Below are 20,231 nucleotides of genomic sequence, written 5' to 3' on the forward strand. Positions count from 1 at the left end.
TTGACAGGCTGTAACAAAAGGATACTAAGATATTCTAATTGGGGGAAAACATTCTACACACCATACATAAAACATCAAGGATGAAGCCTGTGCATTTTCATGACAAGTTTGTTCAGAACAGCCTGCGCAGTTTGAAAACACCCCTCGAAGGCACTCGGGCTCAAAAAAGAGGTAGCAAGTTGCATCAGAAACAATCACTGATATTGTTTCTCCACATGAGTTCAAAATAAGCATGTAGTATTAGATGACTGTCAGGCAGCCAAGGAGGCGCTGTCAGTCTCTTCGTAGAGACCATGCTGCGATTGGGGAATTACTGATTGAAATGTATCTAATAGAAAAGGTAAGGAGGAGCCGCGTAGGAATTGTGGATGAAGCGGGAGGAAGTTGGTGTCAGGCCTGGAGCCAGGTTCCTTTTGGATCTTTGGCCTGTCACACTTCTATGTACTATGTTGTTTCTATAGTGGGGAAATGGGAGGGGGATAGTAAGAAGTAGAATGTGGTTTACCGACAAAAAGGTGAACAACAAAACCGCGCCCAACTAAACCACGGTGACAAAACCGTGTGTTCTAAAGCGCTCCGACGAATGAGCGCTGAATCACGCCGACAACAGCACGCCGACAGAAGCGCGCTGTAAACCTAACCCTAACCCTAAACCTAATCCCTAACCCTAAACGTAATGCTAAACCTAACCCTAAACCTAACCCTAAACCTAACCATAACCCTAAACCTAACCCTAACCCTAACCCTAACCCTAAGCCTAAGCCTAAACCTTAACCTAACCCTAAACCTAACCCTTACCCTAACCCTAACCCTAACCCTAACCCTAACCCTAAACCTAACCCTAACCCTAACCCTAACCCTAACCCTAACCCTAAACTTAACCCTTACCTTAATTTAAAGTGCTGTTGTAAAGTGCCCTTCTGTCTCCGTGCTGTTGTCGCCGCACTGTTGTTGCCGCGTTGATGATGTCGCGGTTTTAGCGACGCGGTTTAGTCAGGTGCGGTTTTGATGTTCGCCCTTTTGTCGGGTCACGATAGAATGTAATATAACCAAAATAAAATTCCTTTTAGATTTAGATTTTAGATCCTTTGTCTTTGCACCTCTGCACCTGACTGTAACTGGATGGGTGGAACTGCCAGCATGGCAGTGGAAGATTGGACCATGTGATGGACTTGTGGGTGTGGGGCAGGGGTGGGTTCCTGCCAGTTCTAATCTCTTCTATAGAAGAGGTTCCACAAATCTACAGTGCCATTTAGAACTGGTTTCCAGCTCCCTCCTCCCGCCCATCCACACATCATCAAGATGAAGAGTGAGAGGAGGAATTCTGGGAGTTGGAGTCCACAAGTCTTAAAGCTGTCAAGTTTGAACAGTCCTGGGTTTTTTTCTGAAGGGTTAGAGGTGCAAGGGTCTTGTAACTTGACAGTTTTAAGACTGGCACACTTCAATGCCAGAATTCCTGAACCAACTTGACTGGAGAAGGAATTCTGGGAGTTGAAGTCCACAAGTCTTAAAGCTGTTAAGTTTGAACACCCCTGGGTTTTTTTTCTAAAGGGTTAGCGGTGCAAGGGTCTTGTAACTTGACAGTTTTAAGACTGGCACACTTCAATGCCAGAATTCCTGAGCCAACATTTTGGTTGCTAAGCAAGAGCATTGTTAAGTGAGTTTCACCATATTTTACAAGTTGGACACACCCACCCAGTCACATGACTGGAAGCCACTCCCACCTGGTCACATGGCCAACAAGCCACTCCCACAAAACAGGCCATACCTACAGAAGAGGTTCTAAAAATTTTGAAACCCACCACTGGTGTGGGGATAAGATCTTGAACTTTCAACTAGGTGGGGAAAACTGGGAAGCTTTCAGATTCGAGTTTTCCCAGATGTGCCAATGTGGATCTCTTAATAAATTGGAACTTTGAACAATACTTTGCTTTGGACTCTGATTTAATTTTGGATGCTATTTGGAACCCTGACAGTTGGTCTTTCTTCAATACATTCTGACAATCAATAGAAGATATAAAGAGCCCTACTGAAAGAGACCAAGGGGCCTTTTATCTAGGCCAGCCTTCAACATCTTGATGCTCCCCATTGTGCTGGATTATAACTCTTACAGTCCCCAGTTAGAGTGGCTATTAGTTGGAGAATGATGGGAACGGCAGTCCAGCACAATGAGAAGATAACATATTTGGGAAAGCTAACACAGACAATTTTTCCAGGTGTTCAGCTTAATATCTCTGGGACACACAGGTTAAGAATAGAGAAGCAAAAACGGAGGATAATGAGAGTTGTCCTACTTCTTCCTTCTTGACCACATCACTAATTATGTGACCATTCAACAGCATTTTGGTGTGGTACCAATTATAGAGAAGATGAGAGAAGGCTGACTCTGCTGGTATGGACATGTCCTGAGAACAGCACCTTCCACCATTGCCCAGACTGCCTACCAACTAGAAGTCAATGACTGGCGACCTCGTGGGCCACCAAAACAGAGATGGCAAGACACCATCAACAAAGATAGGCAAGCCACAGGCTGGAGATGCAGTTGACCGTGCAAACTGGCGTTCAATCAGAGGTGGGTTCCTACCGGTTCAGACTGGTTCAGCCGAACTGGTAGTAACTTGGTAGCCTGGGTCACTGGAATCAGCAGCAACCCAGGCCTGCCACACCCCTGAACTGGTTCTCCTGGCTGCACCATAGGTGCCGCCATCTTGTTTTTGGCTTCTGTGCATGCACAGAAGCATTTTTAGTACTGTGCATGCATGCATGTGCACTGTGCAACCACGAGCTGCAGGACCTGCACTAATGGAACAAGCAGTAGTTGCCGGAACCCACGCTTGCATTCAATGATCCAGAAAGCAGACCTTGCATCTGCAGGAATACACTAGGAAGAGGAAGAAAAAGAAGGAGAAGAAGGAGAGGAAGAAGAAGGAGAAGGAGAAGGAGAAGGAGAAGGAGAAGGAGGAGGAGAAGGAGGAGAAGAAGAAGAAGAAGAAGAAGAAGAAGAAGAAGAAGAAGAAGAAGAAGAAGAGTTGTCCTACAGTTCTACAGAAGCACAGGTAACATGGAATGCATGGTTGACCTTATGGGAGAGGGGAGAAGAGGCCTACTAGGAAACAATAAGAAACAATCAGATAAGAGTGGCAGCAGCCCTCTGTCACTTAACAGTCAGAGAAAGAAGCTACGGACAGACCTGCACTAATGGAGCAAGCAGTTAAAAATGGAGGGTTGGAAGTTTGTACTTTCACACTTTCAAGATTCTGTTAATGTAGCCTTATAATAAAATAGATTTTGCTCATCTAATTTAGTTTCCCGTCTGGTTTATTCAGGAAGGCTAACAACATGGGATTTTGCATTTTTATTGACAATCAAGCATTATTTGTGCAGTGATGGTGAACTACAATCATTATATCTTATTGTGTATTTCAGTTAAATAAAATATATGGAGAGAGATTTATTTCATATGAACAAGTTTCATTGTTCATATAACAAGGGGGTTGTTTTGATCACTTTATCCTTTATTTATTATTTATCAACATAAGTTAACCAGTGATATCCAGAATTATTTTGGACACACTTTGCAATATTCTCTTTTCTCATTCCTCCATGGCAAAACAGACATCCTGAATTTAAATATTGAAATATTGAAATCAACATTGAAATTATCTATGGCTTTATGTGCATAAGTGAAAACACACCATTCCTTAATGACCTGAACATATTTTATGCAGACGAATCAAGATTGGAATGATTTTTTTGATTTTTTTTTCTCTTTAAGGCATGCACTTCTTCCACTGAACAGCTGGCAAGAACAAAAGGAAAGCAATTAACATCTTTTGACTTATTATTTTTACTTGGTTTTCTAAGGATGAATCACAAAGCAAAAAAACGGAATTCCTCAGCTGCAGCAGCATTAAAAAAATCACAATCTATTTCAATTACATTATTTTCTCTTGAAATGACAGCTTGAGATTGGAAGACTCTTGCTTCCAATTCATGTGAAGAATGTCTCCCAAAATGTTGCAAGTTGGTAATATAATAAGAAAAAAAAAACCACACACATACACAAGAGAAAACACACAAGAGAAAAGGAGTGAAAGGAGCAAACTGGAAGGCCAATTTGACAAGGCAGGAATGCTAGGCTATTCCCAGATGGCCTCTTGGGTTCAGGGTGCTCTTCTGTTGATTGTTTAGACAGTTCTAACATGTCCTTTGCTAGCCTTTCAGCACCTTGGATAGCTCTCAAGCGTCATTTGTTCCCTAACAGTCTTAGCTGCATTCTTTATTCTTTCCTATTGGAGACTCGGTTCTAGAGGCAAAGATAAATCTTTATATCTCTTGCAGCAATGATGCAAGAAATATAAAGATTATTTAAGAATACTGTATCTGCAGATTTGCTAATACTCACTAAACAAAACTGAAAGTTGGAAACCTTCCAACTCTGTTGTTGTTAGCTGCAAAATCATGTCACCCATCACGATCCCATGGACAACGTTTCTCCAGGCCTTCCTGTCCTCTACCAACCTCTGGAGTCCATTCATGCTTACTGTTTCAGTGACTCCAGTCAGTCAGGTGGGTAAAACGAGGACCCAGACTGTTGGGGGCAATATGCTGACTCTGTAAACTGCTTAGAGAGGGCTGTAATAGCACTACGAAGCTGTATATAAGTCTAAGTACTATTGTTATTAGATGGCCAAAGTATTTAAGTTTCATCTTCAGGATCTGGCCCTCTAAAGACCAGTCAGAGTTGATCTCCTCTAGGACTGACCAATTTGATCGCCTTGCAGTCCAAGGGACTCGCAGTAGTCTTCTCCAGCACCATAGTTCAAAGGCCTGAATTCTTTGGCGCTCAGCCTTCTTTATGGTCCAACCTTCAAAGCCATACATTGTTCATTGGAAAACCATAGCCTTGATTATATGCACTTTTGTTGGCAGGGTGATATCTCTGCTTTTTAGTATGCTGTCTAGACTTGCCATAGCTTTCCTCCCCAGGAGCAAGATCTTTTTATTTCTTGGCTGTAGTCCCCATCTGCGGTGATCTTGGAGCACCAACTCTACAAAATGAATATTTGAAGTTATAAGATGGGTTTTGATTTTCAGGTTGTGGTGTGAGTTCTTTGGTGCTCTCTGAGCTTGGTTGTTTTCTTGCAGATGTTTCATTACCAAACTAGGCAACATCAGCAGTGCTGGTAGCAAGTAGGGTTTACTCTTATTTTATATACTAATGCCTTGTCCTATCACTGTTGATCTGACTGGTCTTGGTGGTTCCTTGATTGGGCTATTATTTACTATTAGCTTGTTTGGCAATTCCTTGTTTACTGTGAGCTTCCTTGGTACCTTAACTACGGTTAAAATCGGCAAAATGCACTGCCTATTTATTTCACCCCATCTTCCCAAACCTCATGAAAATATGGGGTCAATAATAGTTTCTCTCTACTTGATCCAATTGGTTGGGTTGATAGTAGGTACCAGTCCAGAGTTATATGTTCCACAGATATCCAAGTATCAGAGCATAAAGTACTTTATAAGCTAGAACCGATCTCTTAAATTATACCTGGATATCAATCACCAACCAGTACAGGATACTGACCACCAGTATTATATGGTTCTAGTAATGGGAGCCCAAAAATATGTGGGTGACAAAATTTTGGATTAATTATACTATTTAGCATTTAGGCTTATATACCACCCCACAGTGATTTATAACACTCTGTGGGAAGTTGCAATGTAGAGGCATTATTTGCATACTGTCTCCAACCATCTGTTTTTACCAACCTCAGAAGGATGGAAGACTGAGTCAACTTTGAACCCCATCAAGATTGAACTCCAGGCTGTGGGCAGAGTTTTGCCTGCAATACTGCACTTTTACCACTTGGCAACCAGGATTTGCTGAATAGCTTTTAAGGATAATTCCGAGTACAATAGATTTCAGTAGTCCAACCAGATGGCAATGGACTTCCTGCCCCATGCAGGGTTTCATGTTACTATTTCATGTCTCAATTGAGATGTCATATTTCAATTCAACATCAAACCTTACATCTAAAAATTGCAGAGCCCAAAATTCTCAATTTGGAAATGCTGGCTAAGATTTCTTAATACTGTAATCCCAATCTATCTGCAGCATACCATGTTAGGCAAGTTTGTTATATAGGATTGTGGCAAGAAGGAATTCCTTCCCAGGGAAACTCATTTTAGATATCAATTTGAGACATCAGTGATATACAGTACTTACAAAGGGCAAATCAGATTATTATAATGCTTGTTCTGGGTATGTACACTGGTTTTGTGATGTGCCGTGGTAAAATAATTTGTGTTTTGGGATCTATGAGATACAATGTCTTTTGATGCATTGTGAAATGATCTTGACTGATAAAAGTATTTTATTATTTATTGACTGGATATGTCATACATGACAGGCAGTATATCAATATTTGAAATAAATAAAATGCAAATGTCGCATATTCCTGTCTAATTTGTTAATGTCTCAATAATCATACAGAATTACTTCTGTCATTAGGAATCAGGAAGTTCAGTTACTCTTGACATGAAGGCAAATCACTTAATTGCCCATCGCATTTTGAAGAAGCCATAGGATATAGATAGATAGATAGATAGATAGATAGATAGGTAGGTAGGTAGGTAGGTAGGTAGGTAGGTAGGTAGGTAGAGGTAGAGGTAGAGATAGAGATAGAGATAGAGATAGAGATAGAGATAGAGATAGAGATAGAGATAGAGATAGAGATAGAGATAGAGATAGAGATAGAGATAGAGATAGAGATAGAGATAGAGATAGAGATAGAGATAGATAGATAGATAGATAGATAGATAGATAGATAGATAGAGATAGAGATAGCTAGAGATAGATAGATAGATAGATAATAGACAGACAGACAGACAGAGATAGAGAGATAACTAGAAATATAGATAGATAGATAGATAGATAGATAGATAGATAGATAGATAGATAGATAGATAGATAGATAGATAGAGATGCATAGATAGATGATAGATAGATAGATGATAGATAGATAGATAGATAGATAGATAGATAGATAGATAGATAGATAGAGAGAGAGAGAGATGCATAGATGGATGATAGATAGATAGATAGATAGATAGATAGATAGATAGATAGATAGATGATAGATAGATAGATAGATAGATAGATAGATAGATAGATAGATAGATAGATAGATAGATAGATATAGGTATGTATGTATGTATGTATTTATGTATGTATGTATGTATGTATGTATGTATGTATTTATGTATGTATGTATGTACGTATGTACGTACATACGTACGTACGTATCTCCTCCATAGGAGGTATAACCATGAAAGGGCTATGAGATATGTGAAAAAAAATACTATTGCATTTGAAGGCAATTTTGGATTTTGAAAGCAAAAAGTGTGTGAGAAATTGGAAGGGGCAAGGAACAAAAAGAGATAATTATCCAAGCCAGAGCTAATAAAAAATTTAGCTAGCGAGGTCACCTCAAAACACTGGATTTCTGCTAGAATATTTAGTAGGAGTAGAAATGCGATATACAGATGTAGGTTATAAAGTATTATAAAATACAAAATACAAAAGCAAATAAGAGGACAGTGGAGGGGAAGGGAAAAGGCGAAAGAAAAGTGAGGAAGGATGGGGAAAGAAAAAGAAACATTGACTACCAACTCTGTTTCAGTAGAATAAGGCATTAACAACAAATCCAATTGTTTTCTTTTACCATAATAGTATGTACCCATTTAAAGTCATTTCTACAAAAGTCTATCAGTCAATCTGTGAAACCCATACTTTATAACTTAATAAAAATGCATTCCGGATATATACATATGTAATGCTTGTGTCCAAAAAAAGTTGGAGACATTTTGTGGGCCATTAAGGAGATGTTAATAAAGCAATATTTTCCAGAATGAATACAAACATAAAATATACACTTAATTGCAACACCAGTCATTATCTATCCAGAGTAGTCTGCAATCAGCAGTGAATACATGATTCATGGCTGTATTTCTACAGGTAAAATACTGCTCTATTATTCATGAATTAAAAACCCATCAATCTCTAGAGCCATTTCATGCAAATGGTTCTCTTTGCTACTCATTCTAATCTTTATCTAGTGTTATTTTTCTACTTCTATTGTCTACTTCTAGATAGAATCACTATCGTTAGAAACTGAATATTAAGATGAAGTTTGCCTGAACTGAGAGATGCGTGGCAAATGAATTTTATAAATTGGTAACAATAACTAAATAAAAATGAAAATACTGGCTGATGTTGGCACGCTTGGGACTAGAGTTAAAATCATAATCAACTTTCTGTGTTTTGACATCTTTGTTTTGGTTGCTGTGGATTTTTATGCGATTAGTCCAGGAATGTCAAACTTAATTTCATTGAGGGCCGCATCAGGGCTGTGGTCGACCTTGCGGGGTGGGGGGCATGGCCAACTGGGTGGGTGTGACCAACTAGGTAGGCGTGGCCAGCTTCATGCCACTCACTGGGCATGGCTGACTGAATGGGTGTGGCCATCTTGATGCCACTTCCCAAACTGCTGGAATGTTTCCTCCTCACACTGGGTAAACCAGGCCAAAACCCTGCCGGCCAAATGTTTCCTCTTCACATGGGGTAGAACGGGCCGAAGTGACACCAGCCAGCCCCTTACATTTTCCAGGACAGCCCCATGCCTGGATCTGACCCAGGGGTGGGTTCCAGCAGGCGCTAATGCCAGTTCACTTGTCTGAGCGCTTTGCTTGATGCGCACTGCGCGTGCATGCACAGTGCAATTAAAATTGTTCTGCACATGCGCAGAACCGAAAAACAACATGGCAGCGCCGAGTGGGGAAGTGGTTCAAGGGCGTGGCAGGGCTGTGTCACTGCCAGTTCCAGCGACCCAAGCCACCAAATCACTCCCAGTTTGGCTGAACCGGTTCGAACCGGTAGGAACCCACCACTGATCTGACCACATTGCGGGCTGCATCCGACCCGCTGACTGTGTGTTTGACACCCCTGTGTCAACTGTCTCTGTCACTTTGCTTTAACATCCTCCCATTGTCTGAAGTTAATATAGAGGTAATTCTCAATTTATGTACATTCATAGTGCAATTGTTCAAAGTTATGGTGATGCTGAGAAATGTGACTTATAAATGGTCCTTGGACCTTGACCTTATCAGCATCCCTGTGGTCCCATGATCACAATTAGGGTCCTTGTCAACTGGTCCATATTGATGATGGTTACAGCATCTTGGAGTCATGTGATCACCATTTGGTATCTTCCAAGAGGCTTCCAATTTTAGATTTGCTTAATGACATAGCAAAAGAGATAATAAACGTGGGCTTGACTCACTTAACAACTTTGGAGCTAACATGTGTTATTTCTATTCAGATCTGTGCTTTGGGAATAAATACCAATTGACTAGAACCACTCAGCCTAGCAATTATTAGTAAGTAGCTGTGTAGTAATTAGGTATCTGTCAAAAGCCATGGTGGTGCAGTGGTGAGAATGCAGTACACCAGACATCACACTGGTTGAGAAAAATAAGGTCACAATCATAGACGTCGCAATACCAGGTGATAGCAGGGTCGCCAAGAAGGAACATGAAAAAATCGCAAAATACCAGGACTTAAAAATCAAAATTCAACGACTGTGGCACAAACCAGCAGTGGTAATTCCAGTGGTAATTGGCACACTAGGTGCTATTCCAAAAGCACTGGAATTACATTTAAAACAGTTAAAAATTGACAAAATCACAATCAGTCAAATGCAAAAAGCCGCACTGCTTGGATCTGCACGCATATTACAAAAATACGTTATGACGTCCTAGGCCCCTGGGTGGGGCCCGACTAGTAACCAATGCCAAATCCGGCGAAACAACTGGCCGCTGTGATACAATTGTATCATCATCATCATCATCATCATCATCATCATCATCCATTGATGGCTAACCTTTTTGTCCTTGCATGCCAAAAGTGAGCACATGTGAGAGAGAGCTTGTGTGTGCCCACACCCATAATACAATGCTCACTTGACCCCCCCTCACACCCCCACCCCCTGTGCATGTACGCACAGCCTACCAACTCTCACCCCATTTGGGGTCTATCAGGCCTCCCGGAAGACTCTTGGGACCACAAACAGGGTGCAGGTGTGTCCCCCATGCTCTCCTGCCCCCCGTGCATGTGCACACTGTTGCAAGTATTATGTCCATCTTGTCCACTTGAATTCCATTCTAGCATTCCTCTCCATTGTTCATTGATGCATTTCCTGCCTCTCTAGGATTTACCTCTATCTGCTCTTGAGAGGCACTTCCTGTTCCTGTTGGATGTACAGTATTTTTTGGAGTATAAGATGCACCTTTTTCCCTCAAAAAAGAGCCTGAAAATCTGAGTGCATCTTATACACTGAATGCAGCATTTTGTGCCTCACGAAGCTCCGCCCCCTTCACAAAAATGACCGTGCAGAGCCTATAGGAGGCTTTCAGAGAGCTCCTGGGGGATGGGGAGGGCAGAAATAAGTGAAAAACAGGCCATTTTTTGCTCAATTTTGCCCTCCCAGCCCTAGAAATACTCTATAAGCCTCCTAAAAGCTGTGCAAGCAATTTTTTGATGAAAACGGGCTGCTTTTTGCTCATTTTTTGGGTCTCCCACCCCCCAGGAGCACTCTGCAAGCCCCCTAAAGTCTATTCATGCCTTTAAAAAAAACAGGCCCGTTTTTGCGAAAAACGGGCAGTTTTGGGGAGGTTTGCAGAGTGCAAAAACATTATTTTTTAATTTGCCTCTTCAAAACCTTGGTGCATCTTATACTCCGAAAAATACAGTATATAGTTACATTCTTGATGGCTTGTATAGTGTTTTAACTGCATTTTGATTAAACGGCACACACTGTCGAGATCTAAAAATCAGCTGGCCGATGGGAGGGGCATGTGCCTTCATGGTGGAGCTCAGCTGGGATGATTGAATGGAGCTGAGTGTTTACTGGCTGGATGTCCTTCCTGTCACCAACGCGGAGTTCACAGCAGATATATTCTCATTGTGCCCAGAGAGAGAAATATCTGCCTCTACCTAGGATCAAACTCACAGCCTCCTGAGGCAAGAGCTCCACCTCTAGGCCACCACACCACTCCCAATGGTGACTGAATGAATAGTTGTAAATCAAGGACTATCTATATTTTGGACAGATTGGGATGTTTTCCTTGGAAACAGTTCTTGTGGGTCACTCTCGTACGTCAGTCACGGATAGGAAGAAGGCTCTCCATGTCTAGAATACATATTTGTAGAACCTTGCAGAATTGATTCCTCTGTAATGTTAGATATAGGATGGATGAGGCTGGGACTCTCAGCATCCAAATGTCTTAGATTAGAGACATGAATCACAATAATAAGCTGATAATCAAGCTGATTGAACGTGATGAAGAACAAGTTCTTCCTGGTGTTTTAATGCTTATGGTTGAAGTGATACCAATTATGAGGATGTGAGTTATTCACTGCAGGCGATATTTTGATAAATGTCTAAAACCTCAGGGCCATATGCCCAGATTTCAGGGCCAGACAGACAGTGCACAAGTGTCAAAAAGCACAGCAACACAGATAAAAACAATGGAGGGCACTAGAAGGTTATTGTTTGGACGGAGTGTAAGGCCTGTAATAAAGCAAGGAAAAGAATATTGCTAATTGATTTATATGTACAGCGGGAACCTCCAGAAACACGTTAACATTTCTGAAGTTATCATGGGAATAAAATTAAGAATTAAAGGCTAGGTCCTATGGAAGCATATCCATGACTTTATTCAGATTTCTTGCACATTAGCAAGAAAATAAATAAATAAATTTTGCGGGGTGATCTATCAGGCTATGCTACCATTACTCAGTATGAGAAAAATGTGGATAACATAGCCCTAAAAATCAACGATCAAAGGAGGAAATGACACACATCCAGTGTACTTCTGTAGCTGTGTCAGGGGTGGGTTTCAGGCGGTTCGCAGCGGTCCCCGTGAACCGGTTGGTCGGCGAACCCGGAAGTAAGTAACTTCTGGGAACGCCGAAGGATCCACCCGCCCGCCCGCGTTTCTTACCCGGTTTTGGTGAGTTCTGCGCTTCCACACATGCGCAGAACGCATACAGCGCCTGCGTGATCCTCCAGGAGCAGCTGGAGCATCGCACAGGGGCTAGTACGCATGCGTGCACTGCGCGCGTGCACGAGTACGCCGCCAGCCCCGTTCCAACCGAACCGGTTGGAATGGGGCGAGAAACCCACCCCTGAGCTGTGTATACTATTATAATCCTACTGGTTAAAATCATATATCGCACAAAGACTAAGTGTGGTGTTTTGTTTTGTTTTGTTTGCTTTGGACTTAATGGATTGTGTGAACAAAGCAAAGCCACTACGATTTGCAAACCATGTTTTATGGCTTAGCATCAGGGGTGAAATCAACTTACCTTCACTCCCGGTTTGCAAATGTGAACACGCGCTCACTTTGCTCACATGCGCCACTGCTGCACATGCTCAGGACCTTCCACGCATGTGCAGAGTGTCAAAAATGGATGGGATGACGCCCGGGCGGGTGGGCGGAGCCTCCCCTTGCCACTGCTCCCAATTCGCCTGAACCAGATAGAACTGGCTGAATTGCGCCACTGCTTAGCATGTCTATCTGTATCTAACTTGTTCTGGTTTCATTAATAAATCATGATTAAGCAAATCATGGTTTAGCTTTATAAGCAAAATCTAATATTGACTTGAGGGCCAGAATATTCTGATGGCTGATATACTTCACATAAAGATTACGCATCATATTTGAGATTTCTCTGTACCGAAGCACTTTCAAAGTATCTGTGAGCACTTTCGATGCATATGAACTGTCCAGGCACTTTTGACATTATGAGACCCACTACCAGCTCCAAGGTTGTTTTTTTTTTTTACTTTGTTATTATAGTATATGCTAGTGCAGCTGGTGCCAAACACTTGAAATTTCAATATTTGATATTTGACATTTGGCTTCCAATATTTGACATTGTCCATTTTACAACATTTGACAGCCTGCATTTGCTACTCTGTAGATGACATTTAATATCCAATGTTGACATTCACCATATGATAATCTTATGAAAGAATATTAGAGGCTGGATCAATTTTGTGGAGTTGAGAGTAGTGTGTGGAACAAATCCAGAATGCTGAAGGAGTCACTGGGGGGAAGGAGGGGCGGATTTCAGACTCAAATGTGAATGTATAAGCTTTTAACCCTGTACGTTCCTATGTGGATTTTACTTCATGTGCAGTAGTGGAGTTAAGTTCAATGCAAGCCACAAAAGTATAGAATTATTATGTATTTCCAGTAGAGTGGCTGAATTCTCAGTAATCGTGGTGTGGTGTGTTTGGTTTTCGCTTAGCGTTCTTTGTGAATTAAACCATTAGGGTTTCCAAACCAAGATTTGCAAAGCAGCTAAAATGATCAAAGGCCTGGAGACTAAACCATATGAAGAATGGCTGCAGGTTTGGGGTTTGGCTAGTCTAAAGAAAATGAGAATTAGGAGTGACATGATAGCAGTATTCCAGTATTTGAGAGGCTGCCACAAAGAAGAGGGGGTCAAATTATTCTCCAAAGCAAAGGAGGGCAGGACAAGAAACAATGGTTGGAAACTAATCAAAGAGAGAAGCAATCTGGAACTAAGGAGAAACTTCCTAACAGTGAGGACAATTCATCACTGGAATAGCTTGCCTTCAGAAATCGCGGGTGCTTTATCACTGGAGGTTTTAAAGAAGAGACTGGACAGACACTTATCTGAATTAGTATAGATTCTCCTGCTTTAGCAGAGGGCTGGATTAGAAGACCTCCAAGGTCCCTTCCAGTTCTATTCTATTCTGTTCCGTTTTGCTCTGCTCTGCTATTCTATTCCAGAGGTTCTCAAACTTAGCAACTTTAAGACTTGTGGACTTCAACTCCCAGAATTCTCCAGCCAGCAGAGCAGAGCTGGCTGGAGAATTCTGGGAGTTGAAGTCCACAAGTCTTAAAGTTGCTAAGTTTGGGAACCTCTGCAGTCTATTCTATTCTATTCTATTCATGGTAATATGAAGCAGACATTTGACACTTATTGAAATATTCACAGTTAAGCAACTATTCTACAATGTGTCCACTCAGCTACTGAAAACCCAGTATGTGTGTGAAAAATCCTCTGAAGAGTTCAGTTTTTATTTTGTTTATCTGGAATAATTTTTTTCTTTGATTGCTATTGCATTGGTGGATTGCATTTTCCAGTGATCAGGCTGATGATTTTCTCCACTTGCAGCTGGGCCAGTTTCGTGACACTGACCCCTCCTTTCACAGTGGTTTCCTTCATCCATCATTCATACATAAATCAGGAATCTGATAACACTTTTTCAGACTAACACTTTTAATTAAAAGCCATAAGCTTTCACGAGCCACAGATATTCCATCAGATGCACGAAGGGGCTAAACTGATGTAGGGTTTAAATTGGGATGAGACAGGGCCACGCAGATGTAGGTTATACGGGAGACAGCTTACAAATAATTTATCAGTTAACAACTGCAGTATGTTAAAAAAAAAAAACCCTATTGTGTTTGTTGAGATCTAAGAAAGCTTGAATCTTTTGATGTACTGATGTGACTTTAGCAATCTTTCCTTTTATGGAGGAACTTTGTAAAATTTTCCTTTGGAGTAAAATAGAGATGGCAAAAATATTCACCTGGCATGTTTTCTTGTGATAAGTCTACTTTTTTTCTCATTTACTTCAATGCCCCGAGTTTTATTTTTCCTGCTTATTTTTATTTTATTTTATTTATTTATTTATTTATTTATTTATTTATTTATTTATTTATTTTGGTTTGTCAAGCATGTATGAGAAAACAAGCATAAGTATGAATATAAAATATAAACATATAAATATAAGCAGGTATATGTATATACCTAAGAAATGAGCACAAATAAATGGGGACAGTAGGACAGGGATGGGACGGTAGGCACACTGGGGCGCTTATGCACGCCCCCTTACAGATCTCTTAGCAATGGGATGAGGTCCACAGTAGACAGTTTAGGGGTTAAAGCTTTGAGGGTTTGAGGATGCAACATCAGAGTCGGATAGTGCATTCCAGGCATTGACCACTCTGTTGCTGAAGTCATATTTTTTGCAATCTAGTTTGGAGCGGTTTACTTTGAGTTTGTATCTATTGTTTGCCCGTGTATTATTGTGGTTGAAACTGAAATAGTCATTGGCAGGTAGGATGTTGTAGCAGACAATTTTGTGTACTAAGCTTAGGTCAGATTGTAGGCGGCCGAGTTCTAGGTTGTCCAACATTTCAAGCCTAGTGGCATAAGGTATTCTATTGCGAGCAGAGGAGTAGAATTCTCTTCTCTTGAAATACCTCTGGACTCGCTCAATTGTATTAATGTCGGTTATACAGTTTGGATTTCAGGCAGATGAGCTGTATTCAAGAATTGGTCTGGCAAAGGTTTTGTATGCCCTCATTAGCAGTGCAATGTTACTGGAGAAGAAGCTTCGCAAAATTAGGTTAATTTGCAAGAAGAGTGTTCGAAGACTGCAGTTGGTCCAGAATGCTGCCGCGCGAGCGATACTGGGTGTACCTAGATATACCCATGTTACACCCATCCTCCGCGAGCTGCACTGGCTCCCTATTGGTCTCCGAACGCGCTTCAAGGTGCTAGTCGTTACTTTTAAAGCCCTACATGGTTTAGGCTACCTGAGAGACCGCCTCCCGCCACATACCTCCCAACGACCAACAAGATCTCACAGGTTGGGCCTCCTCCAGGTGCCGTCGACTGGACAATGCCGGCTGGTGGCCCCTCGAGGGAGGGCCTTCTCTGTAGCTGCGCCGGCCCTGTGGAACGATCTACCCATAGAGATCCGGACCCTTACCACTCTCCCGGCCTTCCGTAAAGCCACTAAGACCTGGCTGTTCCGGCATGCCTGGGGCTGTTGATCAATGTCCAGCCCCACTTAGACTGAATGGATGGTGTGTAATTTTAACAATTGTATTTTTACTTTTAAATTCTTAAATGCTTTTTTATCTGTCTGTAAGCTGCCCAGAGTCCCAAGGGAGTGGGCGGCATACAAATTTTATTAAATTGAAAATTAAATTGAAATTGAAAAGAAAGTAAAATATGCTTGGTTTATTTGTGATTCACTGTCTTGTAAGAACATCGCCATCATACTAACTCAGCTTCCAGTTAGTTGAAACCTCAGCCCAGGTTTTAACTGGTTAAAAAAAAACCAACTTAATTTGGGGGAAAAGATGGATTGGACACATTTTCTGTGATCCAATTGCCTTGGCAAACCTTCTCAGAAATGTGCATTAAGGTTTTGGTTACCAAGCCAGGGACGCTCTGCCTATGTGGGCAGTCGGGTAGCAGCTAATCTTCAACAGGAAAACACACTGAGATAAGGAACAAAGGAGTGAAATTTCCCATTAAAAAGCTTCTGCCTGCAACCACCACCTTCTCTGATGCTTCAGAGGTTTACTTGTGGAGATGGAGGGAGGGAAGGAAGGAGGGGGCGCGGTTTGCAGGGGAAGAGAGAAGAAAGAACTAGTAAGCTTCCCTTTTACTCAGGGATTATTCAGCTCTCTTGACATCAACGCATTTATGAGCCTCTCTGTCTTTTATAAATTACACCTCGAACAATTCTAAAGCTTTAAGCTCAGGTAGATGGCTTCTTCTTTAAACATCAATGCAATTCTTTTTTTCCTCAGGAATGCGACAGCATTTAATTTTCCTTTGCTCCTCAGAGTTCCTGAGTTCAGTCTAATTGTTAGTCAAAAGAGCATCACACCAGCATTTTTTAAGGCTTTGTGGCTCTCAGGATTTAAGGCATCCGTCTTATCTCTTCCCCAGCCCCCCAGTCCCCTCTTCACACAAACATTTAATTTACGAAACTGACATATTAGTTCGAATGGCCTGCGAGAATAAATGAATAACGCTGTGTGTTCGTTTGCTGTACAACGGCAACATTTTCTCAAAGATTGTTTTTAATTGAAACCATTCATCATGTTGAATGGAGAATGTATTCATTAGAAAGTGATGTCTTTGAAAAGGATGGTGGGCTTAGAAGATCAACAGTAATAGAAAATGAAAGGCTGCCTCACATCGTTACTTCCTCCAGCATGGAGATTAATACACATGATGGTAATGTGTGTAAAACACAAACCGGTTATGGCTGCTCAGGTGTATCTATTTGAATTGGGAGGCATCTTTGGGAGCCAGCCACACTGGTCAACAGCATGTTGGATTGTGGTGCTAACAGACAATATGGGGACTATGGCACTTCAACAAAGCTGAGTGAAATTGCTTGCATTTTAGGCAAACGATTCCATTGGTTGATTGTTCTCACCATTAGGAAATTTCTCCTTAATTCTAGAATTGCTTCTCTCCTTGGTTAGTTTCCAACTATTGTTTCTTGTCTTGCCTTTCTGGTGCTTTGGAAAATAGTTTGACCTGCTCATCTTTGTAAGTTGTTGCTAGTTGCAAACCCATTGCGACCCCATGGACAATGCTCCTCCAGGCCTTCCTACCATCCTCTGGAGTCCATTTAAGCTTATGCCTGCTTGCTTTCATGACTCCATCCAGCCACTTCATTCTCTGTCATCCTCGTCTTCTTTTGCCCTCAATCTTTCCCAGCATTAGGCTCTTCTCCAGGGAGTCCCTCCTTCTCATTAGGTGGCCAAAGTATTTGAGTTTCCTCTTCAGGATCTGGCCTTCTAAACAGCAGCCAGGGTTGATCTCCTCTAGGACTGACCGGTTTGATCACCTTGCAGTCCAGGGGACTCGCAAGAGTCTTCTCCAGCACCAGAGTTCAAAGGCCTCCATTCTTTGGCGCTCAGCCTTTCTTATGGTCCAACCTTATAGCAATAGCAGTTAGACTTATATAGCGCTTCATAGGGCTTTCAGCCCTCTCTAAGCAGTTTACAGAGTCAGCATATTGCCCCCACAATCTGGGTCCTCATTTCACCCACCTCGGAAGGATGGAAGGCTTAGTCAACCTTGAGCCCGTGAGATTGGAACCGCTGAACTGCAGATAGCAGTCAGCTGAAGTGGCCTGCAGTATTGCACTCTAACCACTGCGCCACCTCGGCTCATCAATCTTCACAGCCATACATTGCAACTGGGAAAACCATAGTCTTGACTATACACACTTTTGTTGGCAGGGTGATGTCCCTGCTTTTTAGTATGCTGTCTAGATTTGCCATAGCTTTCCTCCCCAGGAGCAAGCGTCTTTTAAATTCTTGACTGCAGTCCCCAACTGTAGTGATCTTGTAGCCCAGGAAAATAAAATCTGTCACTACCTCCATTTCTTCCCCATCTATTTGCCAGGAATTGAGACGGCCGGATCCCATGATCTTAGTTTTCTTAATGTTGAGTTTCAAGCCAACTTTTGCACTCTCCTTCTTCACTTGGCATCAAGAAGCTCTTTAGTTCCTCTTCACTTTCTGCCATCAGAGTGGTATCATCTGCATATCTATGGTTGTTGATATTTCTCCCAACAATCTTAATTCCAACTTTTGATTCATCTAGCCCCGCCTTTCTCATGATGTGCTCTGCATATATGTAAGTTAAATAGGCAGGGCATCAGTGTACAGCCTTGCTGGACTCCTTTCCCAATTTTGAACCAATCAGTAGTTCCATGTCAGAGGTGACTTGCAGGCGGTATGCCCTGATATGGGCATACTGGTGCCTGTCAGGAGCACCGGGTACTGTTCCGGTACAGTGCTCCGGAGGGGGCCCACCTGCCCACCATCCTTACCTATATTTGAGCTCTTTGGCGGTTTTGCGCACATGCAAGGAGTGTACGGTGCCTGCACAATACTCCGCCAAGCAGCTGGAGTGTCACGGAGGCATAACGGAGCATCACAGTAGTTAAGGACGTATTATGTGCTGGGCACATGTGCGCATGTGTGCACGCATGCTGTGCACGTTCATGCGGTGGACGGTGGGCCCCGTTGCACCGTATCAGTTGCAACAGGATCCAGAACCCACCACTGTTTCATGTCCAGTTCTCACTGTTGCTTCTTGACCCGCATATAGTTTTTTTTTGTAGGACAGCCCTTCAAATATCGGAACACCGTTATCATGTCACCACTAGAACCTCTTCCCATTAGACATACCGTATTTTTCGGAGTATAAGACGCACCAATGTTTTGAAGAGGCAAATTTTTTAAAAAAGTTTTTGCACTCTGCAGACCTCCCAAAAATGGGCCCGATTTCTTTTTTTTTAAAGGCATGAATAGCCTTTAGGAGGCTTGTAGGGTGCTCCTGGGGGGGGGGAGGCCAAAAATGAGCAAAAAAAAGGCCTGTTTTTCACAAAAACAGGCACATTTTTTTGTCAAACCAATTGCCTGCATAGCCTTTAGGGGGCTTGTAGAGTACTTCTGGGGGCTGTGGGGGGGGGGGAGGAAATTGAGCAAAAACAGCCTGTTTTCGCTCATTTCTGCCCTCCCCAGCCCCCAGGAGTACTCCAAAAGCCTCCTACAGGCTCTGCAAGGCCATTTTGGTGAAGGAAGTGGGGCTTTGGGAGGCAAAAAATGCTGCATTCAATGTATAAGATGCACCCAGATTTTCAGCCTCTTTTTTGAGGGAAAAAGGTGCGTCTTACACTCCGAAAAATACGGTACCTTAACCCTGCAACAGTTCTTCTTATGTTTTAGCCACTAGCCCGCTGATCATTTTGTTGCTCTTCTCTGTACTCTTTCCAGAATCACAACATTTTTTAAAAAATATTGTGACCAGAACTGGATGCCCTATTTCAGGTGTGGTCTTACTAAGGCTTTGTAAAGCATTACTGAAGGTCACATGAAGTTTTACATAGCTCAATGTTTCATTAAATCTTGTAAGGGAAACTTTATGGGAAAACACAAGGTCAGCAGCAAATATACGGCAAATAATGCTGATTTTTTTTTTAAAAAAAAGTTCTTAAATTTCCATGATGGGAAAACAAGCATATAAAGACACCTGACAAGTGACACTACTGGCCTTAGTCACTGTTGACTACCAATTCCTCCACTTATCATTCACTCTCAAATTGAGATAGGCTGCATATAAATTTAATAAGTAAATAAATGAATAAATATTGACCAACGTAATTTAAAGACCAATCTAGAATTCTTTGGGATTGTCTTTATTATTTCCTGATGTATTGCAATTGTAACATGCGGTTCTGTGTACATATTTGTTGGTTTACGATTCATGGTATTCTGTCAATGTGTTCACTCATTCT

The sequence above is a fragment of the Thamnophis elegans genome, chromosome 9 (genome assembly GCF_009769535.1).
Source record: "Thamnophis elegans isolate rThaEle1 chromosome 9, rThaEle1.pri, whole genome shotgun sequence".
NCBI classification, from domain to species: domain Eukaryota; kingdom Metazoa; phylum Chordata; class Lepidosauria; order Squamata; family Colubridae; genus Thamnophis; species Thamnophis elegans.